Raw genomic sequence first — 27,514 nt, forward strand, 5'->3', positions numbered from 1 at the left:
ATGCATACCCTTTGATTCAGCAATGTTACTACTGGGCTTATATCCCAAAGAGATCTTAAAGAAGGGAAAGGGACCCACATGTGCAAGAATGTTTGAGGCAACCCTTTTTGTAGTGGCTAGAACTGGAAATTGAATGGATGCCCATCAATTGGAGAATGGCTAAGTAAATTGTGTTATATAAATGTTTTGGAATATTATTGTTCTGGGAACAGAATAGAAATGACCAGCAGGATGAATACAAAGAGGCTTGGAGAGACTTACATTAACTGATGCTAAGTGAAATGAGCAGAACCAGGAGATCATTATATACTTCAACAACAATACTATATGAGGATCAATTCTTATAGAAGTGGCTATATTCGGCAATGGGAGGATCCAGTTCAGTTCCAATTGATCAGTGATTAAGAGAACCAGTTACATCCAGTGAAAGAACACTGAGAAATGAGTATGGACAGCTTGCATTTTTGTTTTTCTGCCCAAGTTATTTTTTACCTTTCTAAATCTGATTTTTTTTTGTGCAATAAGAGAACTTTATAAATATGTACACATATATTGTTTTTAAGATATACTTTTACATGTTTAACATGTATGAGACTGCCTGCCATCTAGGGGAGGGGGTGGAGAGAAGGAAGGGAAAAGTTGGAAAAGAAGTGATTGCAAAGGTCATTGTTAAAAAATTACCCATGCATATGTTCTGTCAATAAAAAGCTATATAAAAAAGGATTGGATTGCTATTTCTAGACAAGACCATTACAAAACTTATTTTACTTGATCGTAGGTTTTGTTTTTCTTTTAATTGAAGACTTTTATAGATGCCCTCACTTTATATGTGCATGTGTGGGAATAAATGGAGAAGAGATGCCAGATATAAGAGTGGGGCAAACTAGTTTTAGTAATGCAAAAAATATTGTATCAGTGTGTGGAGGGATAGAAGAAAGAAGCATTAAGTATTTTTTTAAACACATGGAAGAAACTAGAGATATTAAGGCAGAAACGACACAAGCAGGGCAACATTAATACAATCACTTTAACTTCATGCCTGGGAGACTCCCTCTTCTCATTTTCTGGTTTCATTGTTTTTTTTTTTTTCAAGCCACAGCTAAAACCTCATCTTCTGTGAGAAGCCTTTCCTGATCCCCTATAATGCTAATGCCTTTATTTTGTTGATTAGATCCAATTTATCTTTTCTAGATCTTGTTTATACATAGTTGTTTGCATGTTGTCTCCCCCAATTAGACTGAGTTCCTTAAAAGCAGGAAATGTCTTTTCCATTTCTTGTATTCCCAGCACTTAGCACAGTGCCTTACACATACTAGGTATACAATAAATAATTGATTGTTAACATTACATTTACAACATATTAGAAGGAATAAGCTGTCCATGAGGATTCATATGTAATCATAATTTCTGACATTCTTTGTAAATGAAAATGTTTGTCCTTATTAATAATTTTCTAGTTCAAAAATTTTAAAAATTTTTTTAATAAAGGAAAGAACATTGGATGGAGGCCATATTGAGACATATTATAACAAACCAAAAATTTAACATAAAGAAACCCACTGAAGAGTCTAATTTGGACTCTGAAACAACTTGCTGGTTCATTTGGATGGGATATAGGCTTAATTCTGGGAAACTTTATTAGTAACATCAAAGGCCCAGCAAAAAAAATAAACTTACATATACATACATATACACATAACACAGAGAAAACACATTAGCCAAAATATTTTTTCTGATCTCTGTTCTAGAAACTCTTATATATAAGATATATAAATGAGATATATAAATATGAGAGATATATAAAAAGGTGCGATGTACCTGGAGAAGTTTGGGGACAGAACAGATTCTTATCTCTTTTCCTTTTCTGAAGAGGCATCTCTGCTCTGACTTGAAACAGTCTTTTTATCATTTCATGAAGAAGTATGATATAGCTCAGTGGGTTCTGGACACTTCCCATTCTGTCCAGTGGTTTGTATTTGTGTAGATGGGGCTTGTAGTTGACATGAAGCCAATAATTAAATAACTGTGATCACACTTCAGCAGAAAACAGTGGGAAAAAAAAGTACTGGGCTTAAGTCTTAAGATCTGGCTGAGTTCTAGCTCTGATGTGTGTCTTTGCATGAGTCATTTTACCACTGGGTTTCCTTGTTTGTAAAATGAGAGGACTGAGACATGTCTAAGATATCTTCCAGGTCTAACATTCCATGTTCTAGATCCCATTCCTAGCTGTATGATTGTGAGTAAACTGCTTTTCTTTTTTGGTTCTCATATTCTTCATTTACAAAATGAAAGCATTAGATTCCTTGATTTTTAAAAAAACTTATCTTCCCCCTGTCTGTGTTCTAAAGTCCTTTCTAGCTTTGATATTTTTGTCCAGTTATCAGCTATATGATTAAGGGAAAGTCTTCACCCTTCTCTAGACCTTAGTTTCCTCTTTAAAATAACCAATGGGATAGAGTAACTTCAAGGAAGGATAGAGTAACTTCATCATAGGAAGACTATTTCCTCTGGAGTAAGAAAACTTGGGTTCAAAATCCATCTTTGATGTTTATTCCTTATTCGACTTTGGACAAATCACTTTAGCTCCTTGGTCCTCAGTCTCCTCATCTATATGATGAAGAGGTTAGACTAGATGATCTCAGAAGTCTTTTATGCTTCTACATCTATGATCCTACAAATCAATGTCTGTGGTCCTTAAAAAAGTACTTTATAAATTTTGAGATGTGGGACATGTACTCTCCCTCTCCTACTCCCATTAAAAATGTCTTGTATCCTGCTTGTACCTGGCTCTCAGATAATTGTGGTCTGGCTAACTAGAGCTAATTGTATTTGAAGACTAGAGCCAGGATCTCAATCACAATTCCTGTAAGGGACTGAAAAGTCTGGAGGAGACAGGGATGAACTCCCTAATCAATTCTTAGCACAACTCTCCAAAGTGTTTCCAAGTCAGCCTAATCCTGGACTTAAATAAACCAAGATGGTCTAAAAGAGCTATGCTCTCAGTTTCCAGAGGTTGAGTGTTCTCTGGAAAAGCAATAGATTTAGCCTCCATTGACAAAATGATTTCCTCTTCCCTGCATTTGCTCAACCAGAGCATTGCAGAGACCCTCTCTTTCTGATGAAGCATTTGTGAATAAGATTGGAAGGGTAATTAGCTGGCAGTAAAGAACAGGATTGTATCTGTTCTGGTAGGATCTTGCCTATGGTCAAAATGGGGAGTTCAACTAAATGTAAATAGTGGTGGGGATGAAGTAATCCTTGCAAAATTTACCCACATTTCCTCAGGACTTTTGTGCTGCAAAGATTCTATGTTATTCAGATAGATCAGGGGTCCTCAAACTATGGCCCGCAGGCCAGATGCAGCCTGCTGAGGACGTTTATGTGGCCTGCCTGGTTATGGCAAAATCAGACTGGAAGTGACATTTGATGTAAATTCATGTTAGCAACACACACTTCCGGCCCTGGGCTGATGTTCATAGTTTTTGTTTTTACTATAGTCCGGCCCTCCAACAGTCTGAGGGACAGTGAACTGGCCCCCTATTTAAAAAGTTTGAGGACCACTGAGATAGATTAACCTACCTTGAAAATCACTGAACTAGATTACCTCTGCTCCCATCTGGAAATGTGGAGATGAGCATGATGAGAAATTAGTCAAGTGATGAAGGAATCATTCATGTGTCACTGAGTGGACCAGGTTGTTCTGAAAATCATTTAAAAGAACAGTATGTCCCAAAACTGAGCTTCTCTTTAGCCTTTGTCTCACTTGTATCAGCTTAGATAAAAGTACATAAAAGCATTAGAATTGGAATAAATGTTAAAAACAATCTAGAATAGTTCCCATTTTACAGATGAGAAAACTGAATCAATTTCTAGGTTAAACAATTTGGCCAAGATGACACAAGGAATGAGAGACAGGGATGAGCTGTGAATCTTTCCATAGCAACCACTGTTACATCGAACATTTCTTACAAGCAGGCCCTGCCTCATATCTACTTTTGTGTTCTTGCTGCATACCCCAGCATGTAATAGCTACTTAATAAATATTTGTTGAAATGAATTGTTGAAAAAAAAAAAGACATTAGATTTGTCTTACTAAACCTGGGACATTCATTTCACTTTGAGTTTTATATTAGAAGATGAATGATCTTTTCTCTCAATATCTCTAAAATTATCCTACTCCACCTCCTCATCAACATTATAATCATCATCATTGAAATCCTTTCATCCTGCTCTATCCTCTTACCCTTTCTTTGTCTACTGAATAAAGTCCTCATTATTTTGCCTGCTGTTCAAGGTCTCTATTATCTGGGTAGCTAGGTAATGCAATGGATAGGGTGCTGGGCCTGGAGTTATAAAAGACTCATCTTCCTGAGTTCAAATGGGGCCTTAGTCACTTATTATTTGTGTAACCCTGGACAAGTGATTTAACCTTGTTTGCCACAGTTTCTTCATCTGTAAAATGAGCTGGAGCAGAAAATGGTGAACCACTCTAGTATCTTTGCCAAGAAGACCTCAAATGGGATCATGAGGAGTGGAACACAACTCAACAACAAAACAACTATGATATGTTCCAACCTACCCTTATAACTCTATTTTCCGTTACTTCTATTTAGAAATCTTTGACTTAAATCCTTCTTCTCCTCTCCCTCAACTGTAAAATGGAAGTAATCCTGAGTTCTCAAAGACTATGCTCTAAAGTATAAGCATTAGAGGCTCCTAGGAAGTTGAAAAAAGCTTAGAAATGGGATTGGAGAGTTATTCCATGTCTGTTGACTAAAGTCCAGTCTGAAGTCTCAGTATGAAGAGGCTCAGGTTGGTTACATGATGAGAATTTTGCAGCTATTACAACTTAAGAAGACGGTCTGCCAGATGATATAGAGATCATAAGTTCATTTGGTGTAAAGTATATACAAATTGATGAAATTATAGTTCTTTGAAGCCTTTAAATATCTATCTTATGCTCTAATCAACTTGTCCTGCTGATAATTCATGGAACAATGGTTTCAACATTATTACTTGTTTCTCAGTTTTCATCCATAATTAGTTGAAAAACTATGATAGTCAAGAGAGCTAAAACATTTTCTGAGATGCAGTGTAGTACAGGGAAAAAGAAAACTGACCCTAGGGTCAGGAAGATCTGGGTTCAAATTCCACCTCAAACATTAATGACATTAATTCATTTTTAACATATTTATGATATTTATTTATTTATTTATAAAGCATTATAACATCTCTGTGATTCAGTTTCCTCATCTATAAAATGAAGGAGTTGAAAATGCTTTCCATGTTCTTCCTCTCCACCCCCAAATTCATCATGTTCTTTTTAAAATCACAAATTTGTCTAGTTGAAGATTGAAAGATTGGTACCCTTTGTTCCACTTCTCCAGTGCTAGAGTTTTCTTTGGTCTTTTTTTTTTTTATTAACATGAATATTTTTTCTGGAGATAGTTTGATCTGAGTCACAACCTCTGAAGAATTGAAGTTGAAGGTCACCCAACAGTCAAGAAAGAGGCACAGGTTGGGCCCCATAGAATGCAATATATTATCAATAAATATTGTACAGAAATGACATGAGTTATATATTAGAGAGATAAATGACTAGGAAAAATGGGTCTGTTACTTAAGAAGATGATTCATTAATATCCCTTTAATGTCAAGAGAACTTGAAGAAGGACTTTAGCACATTGGGAGTATTTTAGCATACAGAGAAGAATTTGTGGGAGGACATGAATAATATGGTCAGACATGAAAGGGTTGTAATCTGTATTAGCTGGTTGGAATGTCCCCAGTAATGACATCACAGATCCATCCAAATATTGAATTATAATATGATCATGATTTTCATTTTCAACTTTTGTCACCTAAGGCAAGATTAGGAAAGTCTTAGGATAGGAAGAAAGCTAATTCTTATTGAAAGCAGAGTAAGGAAAGACAATGAGGAAACAACAGAGATCCAAGGAACTGAGAAGAGGGGAGCACCAGTAGATTAGAATTCAAAATTGAGGGATCCCACTGAGTATTAGAGAACAATGATGTGGGGAGTTCAAATATCCTTTCTCCAAAATCAAGCAGTATATGTGTTTTAATTCTGAAATTTTTATGCCTTCAATTCCAATTGACTTGTGTTGGAGAGAGCCATCTACATCCAGAGAAAGGACTATAGATACTGAATGTGAATCACAACATAGTATTTTCACCTTTTTTGTTGTTGTTTGCTTGATTGTTTTTTCTTTCTCATTTCTGCCTCTCCTTTCCCCCCAACTGATTATTTTTCATACAGAATGATAAATAAATATATTTAAAAGAATTACACATGTTTAACCTATATCGGACTATTTGTGTCTAGGGGGTAATTTTTCAAAACATATGCAAAAAGTGTATAGAGTATAGAGTTTTGCAAGGATGAATGTTGAAAACTATTTTTGCATATGTTTTGAAAAATAAAAAAGCTATTATAAAAAAAAGAAATTCTTATGCCTTAATCTTAGATCTTACTAAGGTCTAGCAGTTTTAGGTAGACACATCTATCTCTGGTAGATTTAACCAGCCCTGTTGATACCATGCAACAATGTATTTTAAGAATCAGGATTAGCCTTCTAAAGAATTGACAAATTTGTTGAAACCTTTCTTGTGTCCATCTTTCCTAGTTTACACCTCTGTGAAGTTCTGTCCTCTTTCAATTGTAATCCTTCTCTGGGAGGAAGTTTCTTTTCTGTATGTCCTTTTCTCTGTGAGCAGGTTTCTTGGGAGGCTTCTGGAGTCTACAGCCAGAGCGAAGGTAGAATCTTGAATCCTCTTCTTCCTGAATCCTGTCTCTGAATCTCCTTGAGCTTCCCTGAAGTTCTCCTGGGAAGTCTTGTTCTTCTCCCAGTCTAGACTTCCTCCTTCCAGACTGCCCTCCAAATTCAATGACCCTGGAGGCAGCCTTGGTGGCTCCTTATATCCTCCCAGAGAATGGGCTTGTGGGTACTCCCAGGGACTTGTGGGAATTCCTTACTGACTAATAAGCAAGCTCCTTTAAAGTATTCCTTCAGGACTTGTATGTGCCAAAATGTTTGTGGCAGCCCTTTTTGCAGTGGCTAGAAACTGGAAAATGAACGGATGCCCATCAATTGGAGAATGGTTGGGTAAATTATGGTATATGAATGTTATGGAATATTATTGTTCTGTAAGAAATGACCAACAGGAGGAATACAGAGAGGCTTGGAGAGACTTACATCAACTGATGATGAGTGAAATGAGCAGAACTAAGAGATCATTATACACTTCAACAATGATACTATATGAGGATGTATTCTGATGGAAGTGGATATCTTCAACATAGAGAAGATCTAATCCAATTCCAATTGATCAATGATGGACAGAATCAGCTACATCCAGAGAAGGAACACTGGGAAATGAGTGTAAACTGTTTGCATTTTTTGGTTTTTCTTCCCAGGTTATTTTTACCTTCCGAATCCAATTCTTCCTTTGCAACAACAACAACAAAATTCGGTTCTGCACATATATATTGTACTTAGGTATACTATAACGTATTTAATATGTATGGGAATGCCTGCCATCTAGGGGAGGGGGTGGAGGGAAGGAGGGGAAAATTCAGAACAGAAGGGAGTACAAGGGATAATGTTGTAAAAAAAAAATTACCTATGCATATGTACTGTCAAAAATGTTATAATTATAAAAGTAATAAAAAAAAAAGTATTCCTTCTATGAAGGAATACTTTATTTTTTAATTTTTTAAATTATTAATTAATTAATTAACTCCCTTAAAGATTTGAACTAAAGGTGTGAACTCTGAGCTAGAGAATTGTTAAGTACCAACTTAGCACTTAGTAAGAACCTAACACACCTCAATTTCCCTAAATTGAGAGACTATCTAAATTTGACATCCATCTGACTAAAACAGCCATGCCGTCTCCATTCTGACCATATATTCACTTCCTTTCTTCAAGATACTGTGACTCTAATCTGAGAGTTTACCTTGTTCTTTCCAACCACTGTAACCCAACCCAGTGCTATTCACTCATAAACTTTCTAGTTTCCCTTTATGTATTGTCTTCTCCCATGAGAATGTAAACTCCTTGAGGGCAAGGATTGACCAGTAGCATGATATTGCCCTTCCTGTCAACATTTCATAAATAATGCTGGTGTTAAACCATCTTTTCTGAAAACACATTGATTCTTTTGGGGGGAGGGAGTCTAGCTTTTTCTTTCCCTGGTCCACTCCCCACTCTGAGAAATGCCGGAAACCTTAAGGTACTATGTACTTCACTATCTTGATGTTTCTATCTCCATAATATTTCTCATATACATCTCCTTCTCTCTTAATATAGTTACTAATGAAAAGCAGATTTTTTTTTTTTTTATCACATCTTAACCAGACTATTCCAATAACCTCCTAATTAGCCTCCCAACCTCAAGTACTTCCCCTCAAGTAATTCATTCTCTATTCTGTTGCCAGTGATTTTCCTCAAGTCCAGGTCTGATTTATCCCCTTTCCCCTCACTCAATAAATTCTAGTGGCTACCTATTAACTTTAGGATCACATTTAAACTAATTTATTTAGCACTCAAAGTCCTTTGTAACTTGCCCCTTTCCTATATTTCTGTTTTAGATATTATTCTCCTACACATAGTGTCTGGTCTTGCCATATGGACCTACTTGGTATTCCTCACAGATTTCTCACAAGCATTCCCCAATTTCTTTCCTAGACTGTCTCTTCTTCCTCTATAATGCATAGTGCACAAGATAAGTGCTTAATAAATCCCTTATCTAATATGCAATCTTTCTTTGTAACCTCACCAGCTCCTATGAGTTTAACTTATCATTTTTATGTGAATGATGCCTAAATATGACATCCAGTCTTTATTCTGAGCTTCAGTTTCATGTCACCAAATATCTATTGGATGTTTCATGTGGCATGTCCCAAAGATATCTTCAACTCAACATTTAATAAGTTGAACTCATCAACTTTCCCCCTAAATCATCCACTCTTCCAAACTTTCCTCTTTCTCTCACCATCCAACCATACTTCCAAACCATACTCCCAAATTCACAATTTACATATTATTCTGAATTCTTCACTTTCTCTCATCCTACATATTGTAATCTTTTCTTTGCTACTCTAATTTAATTTTATTTTTTTTTATTTTTTTTTATCTTTTTTTTTTATTATATATATATATATATATATTTTATAATATTATCCCTTGTATTCATTTTTCCAATTTACCCCCCCTCCCTCTATTCCCTCCCCCCGACGACAGGCAATACCATACATTTTACATGTGTTACAATATAGTCTAGGTACAATACATGTGTGCGAATATCACTTTCTTGTTGCACAATAAACATTAGAATCCGAAGGTACATGCAACCTGGGCAGACAGATATTAGTGCTAACAATTTTCATTCCCCTCCCAGTGTTTCTTCTCTGGGTGCAGCTACCTCTGTCCATCATTGATCAACTGGAAGTGAGTTGGATCTTCTTTATGTTGAAGATTTCCACTTCCATCAGAATACATCCTCATACAGCATTGTTGTTGAAGTGTACAGTGATCTTCTGGTTCTGCTCATTTCACTCAGCATCAGTTGATTTAAGTCTCTCCAGGCCTCTCTATATTCCTCCTGCTGGTCATTTCTTACCGAGCAATAATATTCCATAACCTTCATATACCACAATTTACCCAACCATTCTCCAACTGATGGACATCCATTCATCTTCCAGTTTCTAGCTACAACAAAAAGAGCTGCCACAAACATTTTGGCACATATATGTCTCTTTCCGCTCTTTAGTATTTCTTTGGGATATAATCCCAGTAGTAGCGCTGCTGGGTCAAAGGGTATGCACAGTTTGATAACTTTTTGGGCATAATTCCAGATTGCTCTCCAGAATGGCTGGATTCTTTCACAACTCCACCAGCAATGTATTAGTGTCCCAGTTTTCCCACATCCCCTCCAACATTTGTCATTATTTGTTCCTGTCATCTTAGCCAATCTGACAGGTGTGTAGTGGTATCTCAGAGTGGTCTTAATTTGCATTTCTCTGATCAGTAGTGATTTGGAACACTCTTTCATGTGAGTGGATATAGTTTCAATTTCTTCCTCTGAGAATTGTCTGTTCATATCCTTTGACCATTTATCAATTGGAGAATGGTTCGGTTTCTTATAAATTTGGGTCAGTTCTCTATATATTTTGGAAATGAGACCTTTGTCAGAACCTTTGTTTTTAAAAATATTTTCCCAATTTGTTACTTCCCTTCTAATCTTGTTTGCATTAGTATTATTTGTACAGAAACTTTTTAGTTTGATGTAATCAAAATCTTCTATTTTGTGATCAATAATGATCTCTAGTTCTCCTCTGGTCATAAATTCCTTCCTCCTCCACAAGTCTGAGAGGTAGATTATCCTCTGTTCCTCTAATCTATTTATTATCTCCCTCTTTATGCCTAAATCATGGACCCATTTTGATCTTATCTTGGTATATGGTGTTAAGTGTGGATCCATATCTAATTTCTGCCATACTAATTTCCAGTTTTCCCAACAGTTTTTTCCGAATAATGAATTTTTATCCATAATGTTGGAGTCTTTGGGTTTGTCAAAGATTAGATTGCTATAGATGTATCCTTTTTTGTCCTTTGTATCTAATCTGTTCCACTGATCTACCGGTCTATTTCGTAGCCAATACCAAATGGTTTTGGTGACTGCTGCTATATAATATAGCTTTAGATCAGGTACACTTAGACCACCTTCCTCTGAGTTTTTTTTCATTAGTTCCCTTGCAATTCTTGACCTTTTATTCTTCCATATGAATTTTGTTGTTATTTTTTCTAGGTCATTAAAATAGTTTCTTGGGAGTCTGATTGGTATACTCTAATTTAATTTTAAACCCCAACATCCTTTGCTTTATCTTTTCCAAAAATTCTGATTAGATTTGTATTCAAGCTGTAATTTTTGCTGAGGTTTTATTTGTTGATGTTTAGAGTCACTATCTTCTGAGCATTAGCATAATAGCTCTTTATGATGGGATATATTTATATCTATATATATAAAATATTTTTTTAGCTTACTTTTTGACATTAAACTTTATGTTAAGGTTGGACTTTGAAACTTTTGATGGGGGGTGATGTTTGGACTGGACTTCTGTACCCTCAAGTGCTTTTGCTATTGTGTGTGCCTGTGTTTGGGGGGGGGGGGTTCTGGGAAGGTAAGGGAGATTGCATGTTTTAGTCTAGTTTCTCAGGAACAGATTGATGCAGGCTTTCATAAAGAAATGCAATCTGAGACAATCTGAGACAAAGTCTTCTCATTGCCTTCCTTTTCTGAAATCAGCAAGCTCCTGACTCTTCTTTGGATCTGGCCAAGATCTCTGCTGGCTTGTCCCTAATTGAAAATTTCTGCAAATTCATGCTGTATGCAAGCACTATTAGCCCATGGAAAAATTCTGCAGGTTGAGAGCTAATGAACTTGGGACTTCTTTTGTCTAGAATACCTGTCCTGGTTATTCCATTGTTGGTTTCTGTCTGGGTTGGAGATTAGAAATGAGTGTCTATTCTGTTTGTAGGATCAGAACCTAACAGCTACTCTTTGATTTTGAACTTGTTCCTAATTCATTACATAGCTAGGACCTCTCCCTTCTTTTCTGGGCAGGTTACCTCCTTAAGTTGATCTTAGATCTGTCTTTTGGAACTGGGTAATGAGCCACAGAGCTGCCAGATGGTCTCTGTTCCTCTATTCTGCTCTAGTTTAGGGATTCCCAGGACCTCTTCTTGCCTCAGTGCTTCCTAGTACAAAGTCTAGAGCAAACTTCATGGTGTTGAGGTTGGGAAGGGACTCCAAAAGGTTGGGAGGGTCACAGACCAGTGTTTTGAGGTATCTCAAAAGAAATTTCAGGCTTGAACCCATTTCCTAGTCAAGGGCAAATGTTTATTGTAATTGTAATACTAATTAAAACAGGCTAAAGTCCAAGATTTTAGCAAAGAAACAGAAGCAAGGAGACATATTTATCTAGTTCTTCAGGTCATTGATATGCTTATTTTATGGCCTAGAGATAGAACCAAGGATTTTTGGTTATTACTGAACAAGATGAGGTGAGATCTTTCAAAACAGTTGTGAAAATTGAGTAAGGCTTCATCTACTTTGAGCACTGATTCAAAGGCATACTTAAGTCCCCTTTCTGCTATACTTCCATGACATAATTTTCTCCCTATTTCAATCAAATATAGGCAATTATGTACTTATTGGTCAAGTTCAATTTCTTGGGTAGTTCCCGAGTTTAGAATGTAAGACCTTCAGCCAAATGAGGATGAGGGTCAGTGGTGGGAGGGGCTATTTGCATTAGGAATTAGAGTGTTAACCCTGCCTCCAGAAGGTGCTCCTCCCTTGGGGACCCCTTCTCTCAAGAATGTATAATAAACTTTGCTTTGCTTCTAGAGTTCTCTCCAGCTTTTTTTTTTTTTTTTTTTTTAATTAAATGGTGACCCCTCACCATTTCTGAGCCACACAATTTCACTGACCAACAGACAGTAATGTTTGTAGGGCTATTTTAAGACCAGAAGAATTGAAATCATTGACAGACTGATTATTAAAACAATAGTCTCAGGATCACTAATATCTTCTGTAAAGTTTAAAGGAAGAAATGTTATTATATTCCTAAGCCAGAGGACTTTTATAATCATTAACAAAACAATAGCATTCTTAAATCAGAGGGCCTCAGGATCACAGATTCCAAAGTTAGAAGATTTAGACTCACTGACATTCTTAGAACAGAAACACCCCTAAGATCAGGGGACCCTAAAATTATTGCTGTCTTCTCTAGAAGCTATGTTACATCAATGGCAGGCTCTGAGTCAGCCCCCATTCCAATATCTGGAGAAATCTTTGCCTGTCTCTCTGTGCTAACCTGAGCTGAAAAATTACTCATTATAATTTTTTTCTTGCATTTCCCATTCAGTATTTGGAATGTTACATTTTTTATGTCAAAGGTGTAATAAGGGACCTGGGCTCCACTTCTCTCACCCCATATATCTAATCAGTTACCTAATCTTGCCCTTTATACCTTCACAGCAGTTCCTATGTAATACATCTCTTCTTCATTCACACACCTATCACTAAATTCAAGCCCTCATTACTTCTTTCCTAGATATTGCAATATCCTTCTAATTTTCCCCATTCCACTCCATCCCACACATAATTGCCAAAATAATTTTCCCTAAGTGCAGATCTAATTATGTGTTCCTCCTCCATTCAAACAAATCATTTGTCTTCCTATTGCCTCTAGGTAAATGTAAACTTCTCTATTTAACTTTTCAAGTCCACAGAATTGGACTTCAATCTATCTTTCCAGCTTCATTTAGCATTATTTCCTCCATTCTATTATGCAATTCAACCAAACTTCTCTTCTCTTTGTTCTTCACACACACACACACACACACACACACACACACACACACACACACACACACACAACACAAAACATTTCTATCTTCTTTCTTGTTTTTTTTTTTTCTTTTGGATCAGCACACATGCCTGGAATGCACTTTCTCATTGTCTTCTCTTGACCTCTTTACGCCCCTCTTTTCCTTTAAAAGACTGCTCATGCACTGTCTATCTGAAGCCTTTCTTGATTCTCACAATCTTAGTTTCTTTCTTGCAATTATGATAAATTACGAGTGCAGCACATACAATCATGCAGCACTAGATCATGAGAATTGATCCCAGGATTCAGAGGAAGCCAGGATATTTGGGAGGGCTGCCTGAGCGGTGACTTGTGTGCAGTGAAGGTCTGAAGTGGGAGAGAGAGTGTAGGAAATGAAGGCATCACAGCACAGAGGCAGCTTGGAGGAAGTTGGGCATTGCAGTCTGTATGTCTCTGTGTGGGCAAAGTTATTGCTGGTATATTGTTTTTGTAGTGGTATATATATATATATATATATATATTTTTTTTTTTACTAATAGCAATTTTGAATCCCTTAGAAATAATGACTTGGAGTGTAGGATATTCAAAGAACAGTGGACTTATGATTATTTTTTCATGCAGTACAAGGAAAGAGCTGTATGTCTGATATGCCAGAATATAGTGTCTGTGTTCAAAGAATATAATTTGCGTCGACACTATGAAACTCAACATAAAGATAAATATGATTGGTTGGAGAAGTGAGAAAAGATAAAATATTAAAACTAAAAAATACATTGATAACTCAGCAAAATATTTTTGTGAAGCAGAAGCAGCTAAATATTTCATCACTGTGAGCAAGTTTTCAAGTTTCCAAGCTAATAGCACACACTGGCAGACCATTCATGGAGGGAGAATTTGTTAAAGAATGCCTTCTTTCTGTTGCCAAAGAGATATGTCCAGAGAAGGCCGATTTATTTAGTACAGTGAGTCTTTCAGGGCCTACAATTACACGGAAGATTGAAGAAATGGTAGACAATCTGCATCAGCATTTGCAAAACTCCACCAAAAAAATTTCATATTTTTCCTTGGCACTCGACAAAAGCAATGTTGTTTGTGATTCTGCACAAGTTCTAATTTGTATTTGTGGGATGAATAATTATTTTGAAGTCATAGAAGAACTAGCTATACCACAAAGCATCAAAGGAATAACTACAAGAGAGGATATCTATGAAAAGGTTTGCCAAACTATAAATGGCTTGGAGCTGGACTGGGCTAAACTAGCCAGTGTGACAACTGATTGTGCCCCTAGCATGGTGGAGTCTAACAAAGGAGTCTGCTGTACTGCTCACATTAATCAAGAGATGGACAAACATAATCATCTCATCCAATAGCCATACACTGCCTCATCCACCAACAAGCACTGTGTAGTAAATCAATGAAGTGGGATTCTTGTTATGAAAATTGTGGTATCTTGTGTTAACTTCATTAGAGCTAATGCAATAAATCACAGACAATTTCAGGAATTTCTGTCTGAGCTAAATGTTGAGTATGAAGATGTTCTATACAGAAGTCTGTTGGCTGAGTCAAGGGAGAGTTTTGAAATGTTTCTATGACTTACTTCCACAGATTACAACTTTTCTGCTTTCAAAAAACAAAGTACTCAATGATGTTCAATGATGCAGAATGGAAATGGCACCTTGCCTTTCTGACAGATGTAACAGAGCTCCTCAACAATTTCAATATGCAACTTCAAGGAAAGGGAAAATTCATCTGTGATATGCAATCACATGTCAAAGTATTTGAAGTAAAATTAGGCCTCCTCATCAAACAAGTGTAGGAGGAAAACTTCTGCTATCTCCCCACAAATCAAAATCTGTTAGCAGAAAAACCGCTGATTTAAAGAGCTTCATCTCCATGAACAGGACATACAGCTTTTCCATAACCCATTTTCTATTGACATTGAAAACATGGATACAATTTACCAAATGGAACTGGCTGAACTGCAGAATTGTGACTCTCTGAAAGACACATTCAAGTCAAGCAAACTTCATAATTTCTATGGATCTCTCCCCTCTGAAAAATATCCTCATCTCAGGAACCATGCACTCAAAATGGCAACCATCTTTGGCAGCACTTATGTCTGTGAACAGACTTTTTCTAGAATGAAACATTTGAAATCTCCAACCAGATCAAGACTAATGGATACACACTTGCATCACTTGTTATGACTAGCAGTGACAAATATGGAACCAGACATTAACCATCTCATTAGCCAAAAGCAGGCCCATAGTTCCCATTGAAATACTGGTAAGTTTGTTGATTTAACTTTATTTCATTTTAAATATTGTATTTGTTCCTGTTTTGTTTCTTCACTTCAAAATAAGAAATATGCAGCATGCATAGGAATTTGTTCATAGCTTTTGTTTTTACTATAGTCTGGCCCTCCAACAGTCTGAGGGACAGTGAACTGGCCCCCTATTTAAAAAAGTTTGAGGATCACTGCATTAGACCTTCTCAAGAGGCAAAGGTTATATTATGCTGCTGACAGTGTAATGCCGAAGAAACTGAGGCAAGATAGAGATTAGAGAGTATTTAATAATTTATTAAATAGGACCAAATGGATCCATGGTTTGGTTCCAGGGCTGAATGAGACTATTGTCTCCAAGAATCCAGTAAACAATGTGAGTTCTCAATGACCTATATATACATGGCTCAGACTCAGGGGGTAAATTGAGGCAGGGGCAGAGTCAGGGTGCTAGGAGCTGGAACAGGACTCTGACAATCTGGTTCTGACAGGGCATGGGGGATGGGATGACCTAATGGGAGAAGGAACCCCGGAGATGGGGAGAGGCATCTTGATAAGACGGTATCTGACATTCCTGTAGCTTGGGATGGGAAGAGGCATTCTGATATTCTAAAACATAAGATCTTTTATCCTTATCAAATATTCTGATAGAGGGAAGGGAGGTTTTGCAGGACTGAGTTAGGAGTGGGTCAGGATAATTAGGGAGACTCAGTCAGGACAATATAAGAGAACTGTGGCATAACATTAGCAGGCTAATTTCTAAAAGAGTTTTAGCCATTAGCAAGGGGAAAGACATGAGCTAAGTTCCCCAGAAGAACTCTCCATTAAGCAGGAGAAAGATGCAATAAGGCAGGCAAAGTTTCAAAAGAATTTGCTGCCATAAGGGAGGTAGTGTGTAATGAACTCCCAAAAGAAGTGAGAGTATCTGTAGTTTCTTTTATTAGAGAAAAAAAACCTGGAGGGTTGACATCATAACTAGGCCTGGGGACTTCCAGCCAAGATGGCGGCGTGGAGGCAGATAACTGCTTGAGCTCCTCGTTTTCTCTCAGAACTTACTTCATGACAAGCCTCAGACTTAATGCTTGACCCAGAAAGAAATCCACAAATAATCACCAAGAGTAGACATCCTTGAAAGTCGCCAGAAAAGGTCTGTGTTTGCTCGGGGGAGGGTCAATCAGACTAGGCGCAGACTGAGGGCAGGCAAGCCAGAGCGAGACAGGCAGCTCACAGAGCTCAGACCTGAAGGGGAGGGGTACCATCCCTGCCGTTTCTGCGAAAAGACTTTTTCCCCAGTGTGGATACTCCGTCTTGGCAGCAAGCTAGGATCAGTGGAGAGGGTGTAAACACCAGAGGTGAAGATTAAAACCACGGAAAGCCAGTCTCTCAGAACCCGGCCACCCCCAACCCCCACCTGGACTGATTCAGTGCGTTCTCAGAGCCTCAGAGCTCAGACTCAGTACAGTCATTGCTGTTCTGTTAGTGGCTCTCTGCTGCCCTACCCCCAGTCTGTAGAGGAAGCCCATTAATACCATCCAGCCCCATCCCCCGCAAAACAGACCAATTGTTTCTCTTGTCAGTTTGTTTTCTTCGATTCCTACTCTGACAAAATGAACAAAAAATTCAAAAGGGCTCTAACCATTGACAGCTTTTGTATGGAGAGAGAGCAGACTTCAAACAATGAGGAGACTAAAAACAGACTCTCCCCAGATGAATCCCCTAAGAGGGATATGAGCTGCTCCTCAATACAAAAGAACCTCATAGAGGACATCAAAAAGGCTCTCACAAGAGAGCTGGAAGAGAAATGGGAAAAGGAAAGGAAAGCTTGGCAAGAGAGCCTGGAGAAGTCATCCCATGCATTCAAAGACAGAGTGGATAAAGAAATCAAATCATTGAGAAACAAGATTAGTGAGCTGGAAAAGGTAAACAACTCCAAGGAAAACAGGATTAGTGAGCTGGAAAAAGAAAACAGCTCTCTAAAAAGTAAAATGGATAAAATGGAAAAAAAATTCCATAGAAGATAAAAACTCAATTGGACAATTACAAAGAAATATAAAAAAAAGTGAGTGAAGAAAATACATCATTGAAAATTAGACTGGAACAAGTAGAAATGAATGATTCAAGGAGAAACCAAGAGGTAGTCAAGCAAAACCAGAGAAATGAAACAATTGAAAAGAATGTCAAGTACCTTACTAGAAAGAAAACAGACCTGGAAAACAGATCCAGGAGAGAAAAATGTGAGGAAAAAAAGAGCTTGGACACCATTTTCGAGGAAATTATCAAAGAGAACTGCCCAGACGTTCTGGAAACAGAGGGTAAATTAGACATTGAAAAAATTCATCGATCACCTACTGAAAGGGACCCTAAAATCAAAACGCCAAGAAATATAGTGGCCAAGTTCAAGAACCATCAGACAAAGGAAAAGATATTGGAAGCTGCTAGAAAAAAGCAATTCAGATATCCAGGATAACCCAGGATCTAGCAGCATCCACATTAAAAGAACACAGGGCCTGGAACATTATATTCCGAAAGGCTAAGGAACTTGGTATGCAGCCAAGAATAACTTACCCAGCAAGAATGAGCATCGTTTTCCAGGGAAGAAGATGGACATTTAATGAAATAAATGAATTCCATCTATTTTTGATGAAAAAACCAGACCTACATAAAAGGTTTGATCTTCAAATACAGAACTCAAGAGATTTCTAAAAAGGTAAAAAGAAATCTTGAGAACTATACTTATGCCAAAAAAAAATATGTAAAGAACATATGTACAATTTGTCTTAGAAATTAGAGGTGGAAAGGAAATTATATCATAAAAAAGTGTAAAGTGGTGGTACTACACCTCATGAAGAGGCAAAGGTAACCTATTATATCTGAGAGAAAGAAAGGAGGGAGATGAACATAGTGTGTATCAATAGACATGTCCGATTTATGGTGAAACTTCTTCCACTTCATTGAAAAGTGAAAGGGAAGGAGTAAGCTAAGGGGAAGGGAATACAGAAATTTTGAGGAAAAGGGGTAAAATAAGGGGAGGATCTTTAAGGTGAGGGAGGGATCCTAAAAAGGGAGGGCTGTGAAAAGCAAGTGGTGTTCACCAGTTTAATACTGGGTAGGGGGGTAAGAGGGAAGGAAAGGGGAAAAGCATAAGCAGGGGTTAGTAGGATGGCAAGCAATATAGAATTAGTCCTTCTAACCATAAATGTGAATGGGGCAAACTGCCTCATAAAGAGGAAGCAGCTAGCAGACTGGATTAAAAGTCAGAATCCTACTATATGTTGTTTACAGGAAACACACCTGAAACAGGGTGAGACATTCAAACTAAAAGTAAAAGGGTGGAGCAGAATCTATTATGCTTCAGGAAAAACCAAAAAAGCAGGAGTAGCCATCCTCATCTCAGATCCAGCAAAAACAAAAATTGATCTAATTAAAAGAGATAAGGAAGGGCATTATATCCTGCTAAAGGGCAGCATCAATAATGAAGCAGTATCAATATTAAACATATATGCACCAAGTGGTGCAGCATCTAAATTCTTAAAAGAGAAATTAAGAGAGCTGCAAGAGGAAATAGATAGCAAAACTATAATAGTGGGAGATCTCAACCTTGCACTCTCAGAATTAGATAAATCAAACCACAAAATAAATAAGAAAGAAGTCAAAGAGGTAAATCGAATACTAGAAAAGTTTGATATGATAGATCTTTGGCGAAAGCTAAATGGAGACAGAAAGGAATATACTTTCTTCTCAGCAGTTCATGGAACCTATACAAAAATTGATCATATACTAGGGCATAAAAACCTCAAAATCAAATGCAGTAAGGCAGAAATAGCAAATGCATCCTTTTCAGACCATAATGCAATCAAAATTACATTTAATAAAAAGCCAGGGGAAAATAGACCAAAAAATAATTGGAAACTAAATAATATTATACTAAAGAATGATTGGGTAAAACAGTAAATCATAGACATAATTAATAACTTCACCCAAGAAAATGACAATAATGAGACATCATACCAAAATGTGTGGGATACAGCCAAAGTAGTAATAAGGGGAAATTTTATATCTCTACAGGCCTACTTGCATAAAATAGAGAAAGAGAGGGCCAACAAATTGGGCTTACAACTAAAATTGCTAGAAAAGAAGAAATTAAAAACACCCAGACAAACACAAAACTTGAAATTCAAAAAATAAAAGGTGAGATTAATAAAATTGAAAGTAAAAAAATTATTGAATTAATTAATAAAACAAAGAGTTGGTTCTATGAAAAAACCAACAAAATAGACAAACCCTTAGTAAACCTGATTAAAAAAAGGAAAGAAAAAAAGCGAATTGTTAGTCTTGAAAATGAAAAGGGTGAACTCACCACTAATGAAGAGGAAATTAGAACAATAGTTAGGAGCTACTTTGCTCAAATTTATGCCGATAAATTCGATAACTTAAATGAAATGGAAGAATACCTTCAAAAATATAGCTTACCCAGATTAACAGAGGAAGAAGTAAGTAGTCTAAATAATCCCATCTCAGAAAAAGAAATAGACTAAGCTATTAACCAACTTCGTAAGAAAAAGTCCCCAGGACCAGATGGATTTACATGTGAATTCTACCAAACATTTAAAGAACTAACTCCAATGCTATGTAAACTATTTGAAAAAATAGAGATTAAAGGAGTCCTACAAAATTCCTTCTATGACACAGACATGGTACTGATACCTAAACCAGGTAGATCGAAAACTGAGAAAGAAAACTATAGACCAATTTCCTTAATGAATATTGATGCTAAAATCTTAAATAAGATATTAGCAAATAGACTTCAGAAAATCATCCCCAGGATAATACACTATGACCAAGTGGGATTTATACCAGGAAAGCAGGGGCTGGTTTAATATTAGGAAAACTATTAGTATAATTGACCATATTAATAATCAAATTAATAAAAACCATATGATCATCTCAATAGATGCAGAAAAAGCATTTGATAAAATCCAACATCCATTCCTACTAAAAACTCTTGAGAGTATAGGAATAAACGGACTATTCCTTAAAATAATGAGCATATATTTAAAACCTTCAGTAAACATCATATGTAATGGCGATAAACCAGAACCTTTCCCTATAAGATCAGGAGTGAAACAAGGTTGCCCACTATCACCATTACTTTTCAATATAGTACTAGAAACTCTAGCCTCGGCAATAAGAGCCGAGAAAGAGATTCAAGGAATTAGAGTAGGAAATGAGGAAATCAAATTATCACTTTTTGCAGATGACATGATGGTATACTTAGAGAACCCCAAAGACTCTGCTAAAAAGCTATTAGAAATAATTCAGAATTTTAGCAAAGTTGCAGGATACAAAATAAATCCACATAAATCATCAGCATTTTTATACATTACCAACACCATCCAACAGCAAGAGATACAAAGAGAAATTCCATTCAAAATAATGGTCGATAGTATAAAATATTTGGGAATATATCTACCAAAGGAGAGTCAGGAATTATATGAACAAAATTACAAAACACTTGCCACAAAAATAAAGTCAGATTTAAATAATTGGAAAGACATTCAGTGCTCTTGGATAGGCCGAGCGAATATAATTAAGATGACAATACTCCCTAAACTAATCTATTTATTTAGTGCTATACCAATCAGACTTCCAAGAAACTATTTAAATAACCTAGAAAAAATAACAACAGAATTCATATGGAACAACAAAAGGTCAAGAATTTCAAGGGAAGTAATGAAAAAAAAATTAAGTGAAGGTGGTCTAGCTGTACCTGATCTAGAACTATATTATAAAGCAACAGTCACCAAAACCATTTGGTATTGGCTAAGAAATAGACTAGTTGATCAGTGAAATAGGTTAGGTTCACAGGGCAAGATAGTGAATAAAAATAGCAATCTAGTGTTTGACAAACCCAAAGATCCCAAATTTTGGGATAAGAATTCATTATTTGACAAAAACTGCTGGGAAAACTGGAAATTAGTATGGCAGAAACTAGGCATGGACCCACATTTAACACCACATACTAAGATTAGATCAAAATGGGTCCAAGATTTAGGCATAAAGAACGAAATCATAAATAAATTGGAGGAACATGGGATGGTTTACCTCTCAGACTTGTGGAGGAGGAAGGAGTTTGTGTCCAAGGGAGAACTAGAGAGCATTATTGATCACAAAATAGAACATTTTGATTACACCAAATTAAAAAGTTTCTGCACAAACAAAACTAATGCAAACAAGATTAGAAGGGAAGTAACAAATTGGGAAAACATTTTTACAGTTAAAGGTTCTGATAAAGGCCTCATCTCCAAAATATACAGAGAATTCACTTTAATTTATAAGAAATCAAGCCATTCTCCAATTGATAAATGGTCAAAGGATATGAACAATTTTCAGATGATGAAATTAAAACTATTTCCACTCATATGAAAGAGTGTTCCAAATCACTATTGATCAGAGAAAAGCAAATGAAGACAACTCTGAGATATCATTACACAGCTGTCAGATTGGCTAAGATGACAGGAACAAATAACGATGAATGTTGGAGGGGCTGTGGGAAAACTGGGACACTGATGCATTGTTGGTGGAGTTGTGAAAGAATCCAACCATTCTGGAGAGCAATCTGGAATTATGCCCAAAAAGTTATCAAAATGTGCATACCCTTTGACCCAGCCATACTACTACTGGGCTTATATCCCAAGGAAATACTAAAGAAGGGAAAGGGACCTGTATGTGCCAAAATGTTTGTGGCAGCCCTTTTCATAGTGGCTAAAAGCTGGAAGATGAATGGATGTCCATCAATTGGAGAATGGTTGGGTAAATTATGGTATATGAATGTTATGGAATATTATTGTTCTGTAAGAAATGACCAACAGGAGAAATACAGAGAGGCTTGGAGAGACTTACATCAATTGATGCTAAGTGAATCGAGCAGAACCAGAAGATCATTATACACTTCAACAATGATACTGTATGAGGATGTATGCTGATGGAAGTGGATATCTTCAACATAGAGAAGAGCTAATCCAATTCCAATTGATTAATGATGGACAGAATCAGCTACATCCAGAAAAGGAACAATGGGAAATGAGTGTAAACTGTTATTTTTACCTTCTGAATCCAATTCTTCCTGGGCAACAAGAAATTCGGTTCTACACACATATATTGTATCTAGAATATACTGTAATATATTTAACATGTATAAGACTGCCTGCCATCTGGGGGAGGGGGTTGGGGGAGGAAGGGAAAAAATCTGAATAGAAGTAAGTGCAAGGGATAATGTTGTAAAAAAATTACCCATGCATATGTACTGTCAAAAAAAAAAAAGTTATAATTATAAAATAAAATAAAAATTAAATAAAAAAAATAACTAGGCCTTATACTTGGATACAGTAACTTTCAGTCATGATAACTCTGTCAATGCAAAGAATACAACAAGGAATTACAAAATAATCCTATCAATGTTCCTCTTTGCTAGCCTCAGGGAGTGTTTGTTGTTCTTGTCTTTGTCCTTCCTTTTTGAAGAAAACCAAAATGATATCACTATGTTAGAGTCTAGTTATTGTATCCAACTGTGGCTGAGCAGACCAATATGAACTTAGAATGCTCTTCCATAGGTTAGATACACATATGAATATCTGGGGGAGGAGGGCTTTTCTAACTTTGTGCATCTTATGTTTCTTCTGAGCTAATTCAATTGTTTTGTACATAGAGCACAGTAACTACTCTGAGGATGGCTCATCATGTTGGGTGGTCCTGTGCCAGTGTCTTCCATGTAATATAATAATTCCAAAGTTATTCAGATTAGCCTTGAAAGTGTCATTGTATCACTTCTTGTAACCACCTTTTGAGCATGGTTTTACCAGTTTTATGCTGATAGTAACAGTCCAAAGTGCTTTTTATTATCCAACTGAAGGCTATTTATGGGCCAAAGACCTATGGTACATCTCAACTGCTCAATGCTGATGGAGCCATATTGGTTAGTGATAAAGACACGATCCTAGGGAGATGGGCTGAACACTTCCATAATGTTCTTACCAGACCATTGTCAATCAATGCTGAATCGACTCACCATTTGCCTTAAGTTGAATTCAATCTTTCCCTAGTTGAAATTCCCCAATTGAAGAAGAGGTTTTAGAATGCCATTAAACTACATTCCTGTGGCAAATCTCCTGGTGATGATTCTATTCCAGCTAAGATTTATAAGTGTATGGGAGGTCCATTGCTCATACAAAAGCTGACTGAAATTTTCAGATTATATGGCAAGAGGAGGTTATGCTCTAGGAATTCAAGAATGCCTTCATTGTCCATCTCTATTGAGGTAAAGGGAATAGATTGTCCTGTGACAATCGAGGTGATGTTGGGGAGAAGGGGGTCCTTTCTCTTAGTCAGTGTTGTCAAGATTCTTGCCAAAGTTCTAAATGGGCTGATTCTATACCTGGAAGGAGGCCATCTTCCTGAAATATGTGATTTCAAAAGGGGCTAAAGAATAGTCGAAATGGTATTTGTTGTCCAACAATTCAGGAGAAATGACAAGAGTAGATTAGAGGTCTGTTATAACCTTTGTAGATCTGACTAAGGCCTTTGATTCTGTCAGTCATGAGGACTTGTAGAAAATTAGGTAACAATTTGGTTACTTGGACAAGTTCATCAATTTCATGATGGGTATGCTTGCCTAGATAATGGACAATGCTCTTGAGCTTTCCCAGCCACCAATGAAATGAAACAAGACTATATGCTTGCTTCTATGGGCATGATGTTTTCAGTCATATTGGAAAATGCCTTCAATGAGTATAAACATGACATCAAAGTTAGTTATTGTACTGATGATAAATTCTTCAACTTGAAAAGGCCAAAGTGAAGGGAGTGTTAGTGCATACTTTTTTATTTGCAAATGATTATGCACTTTATGCAGCTTCCAAAGCTGAGATGCAACAAAATATGGATTATTCTCTGCTGCTTGTGCTAATTTTGGTCTAACAATTAATACCAAGAAAACAGGTACTCCCTTAGCACTACACAATTCATATATGAAGCTCCATATATGAGCTTTAGGTAGGGCCCACTGCAACAAATGCCCATTTAAATTCTATTTAAATTCAGATAAGATCAAAATGGGTCCATGATTTAGGCATAAAGAGGGAGATAATAAATAGATTAGAGGAACAGAGGATAGTCTACCTCTCAGACCTGTGGAGGAGGAAGGAATTTATGACCAGAGGAGAACTAGAGATCATTATTGATCACAAAATAGAAGATTTTGATTACATCAAACTAAAAAGTTTCTGTACAAACAATACTAATGCAAACAAGATTAGAAGGGAAGTAACAAATTGGGAAAATATTTTTAAAAGCAAAGGTTCTGACAAAGGTCTCATTTCCAAAATATATAGAGAACTGACCCTAATTTATAGGAAACCGAACCATTCTCCAATTGATAAATGGTCAAAGGATATGAACAGACAATTCTCAGATGAAGAAATTGAAACTATATCCACTCATATGAAAGAGTGTTCCAAATCACTACTGATCAGAAAAGTGCAAATTAAGACAACTCTGAGATACCACTACACACCTGTCAGATTGGCTAAAATGACAGGAACAAATAATGATGAATGTTGGAGGGGATGTGGGAAAACTGGGACACTAATACATTGCTGGTGGAGTTGTGAAAGAATCCAGCCATTCTGGAGAGCAATTTGGAACTATGCCCAAAAAGTTATCAAACTGTGCATACCCTTTGATCCAGCAGTACTACTACTGGGCTTATATCCCAAAGAAATACTAAAGAGTGGAAAGAGACCTGTATGTGCCAAAATGTTTGTGGCAGCTCTTTTTGTTGTAGCTAGAAACTGGAAGATGAATGGATGTCCATCAGTTGGAGAATGGTTGGGTAAATTATGGTATATGAAGGTTATGGAATATTATTGTTCTGTAAGAAATGACCAGCAGGAGGAATACAGAGAGGCTTGGAGAGACTTACATCAACTGATGCTGAGTGAAATGAGCAGAACCAGAAGATCACTATACACTTCAACAACAATACTGTATGAGGATGTATTCTGATGGAAGTGGAAATCTTCAACATAAAAAAGAGCCAACTCACTTCCAGTTGATCAATGATGGACAGAGGTAGCTACACCCAGAGAAGGAACACTGGGAAGTGAATGTAAATTGTTAGCACTAATATGTGTCTGCCCAGGTTACATGTATCTTCTGAATCTAATGCTTATTGTGCAACAAGAAAATGGTATTTACACACATGTATTGTATCTAGGTTATATTGTAACACATGTAAAATGTATGGGATTGCCTGTCATCGGGGGGAGGGAGTAGAGGGAGGGGGGGATAATTTGGAAAAATGAATACAAGGGATAATATTATAAAAAAATATATAATAAAAAAAAATTCTATTTAAATTCAACAAAAGACTTTTCCTGTTAATGCCTCTATCTATGTCCTCATAACCTTGCCGAGATACTGGGTTGCTAACTGGGGCATGGCCTTTTGCCATCAGCATATTCCTAAGGGAGCTCACAATCTAATGGGGGGAGCTTAAAAAGCTGAAGAAGATAGTTAGAGTCCTTAGTGTAAGGCATGATAAACCTATAAGCAAATGATCTAAGGAGGTAAATGGTTGATTTAATCTTTTAAAATTATGAGTTTCTAGAGATCATGAAACTAAGGAGATTAGCTGGGCGGGAAATGCAGTGAATTCTGCAAGTCTTTCTTAAATAGTGGAGGATCAGTAAGTTCTTCAACTTCTAGCCTCCACCCTCTGAAGTCAGAAGCGGGGAGAGACCGCAGGAACAGAGGGAACTGAAGAAGTGTGAGTTTCAAAGCAGATTTCATCTTACAGAAAAAAATTGTTTCTGAAGAATATAAAATTCAAGATGTTAGCTAGGTGGGGAATTATATATTTTGTATGTAACCTGTTTTGTAAATGATATACTTGTATAGATTTGTACATGCTGAATTTGTTTCCCTAAGTACTTATATTATCTCCTATAAGAATGTAAATTTCTTGCAAACAGGAATCATTTTATCCTTTGTGTTTTTATTCCCATCACCTAGCATAATGTGTAATACATAGAAGGCACTTAATAATTACTTATTGATTGAATGATGATATTCCATCTCTCAATACCATCTGGTACTGACCATAATGATGATTTTTTTCTCTTTAATATTTACCCTAAGGAGTGTAATACTAAGAAAGCTACCAAAAATTATTTTATAGAGCTGGAAAAAATAATAACATAATTCATCTGGAAGAACAAAAAAGTGAAATATATCAAAGAAATTAATTTTTAAAAAAGCGAAGGAAGGTGATCTAGCTGTACCAGATCTCAAAGTGTATTATGAAGCAGTAATTATCAGAACAATCTGGTAATAGCTAAGAAATAGATTAGTGGATCAAGAGAACAGATTAGGGAAATTACAGTATAGTAAATGACCTAGTAATTTAATATTTATCCCAATGATCCTAGCTTTTGGAACAAATACTCATTATTCAATAAAAAGTGTTGGGAAAACTTTAAAAAAAGTATAATAGAAACTGTGCATAGATTAACATCTCATGCTATCTACTGTAACATGCTCTCCTGGCAGTTACTATTACCAGTCTGTCCTAGGCCCAACAGAATACTTTTGACCACTGACCTTTGCAGTGTCAACTCTACCCGGCTTGCCTCCTCTGAGGCCTTCAAAGGTCTCTGGCTATGATTTCTTAAATCTATAGTTTAATAAATGGTAGCACACTCAAGAACAACCACATGTAATCTTAAAAGCCTTTATTATACCTATTCACATAATGCCCT

Source organism: Sminthopsis crassicaudata, chromosome 2 (assembly GCF_048593235.1).
Source record: "Sminthopsis crassicaudata isolate SCR6 chromosome 2, ASM4859323v1, whole genome shotgun sequence".
Taxonomy (NCBI): domain Eukaryota; kingdom Metazoa; phylum Chordata; class Mammalia; order Dasyuromorphia; family Dasyuridae; genus Sminthopsis; species Sminthopsis crassicaudata.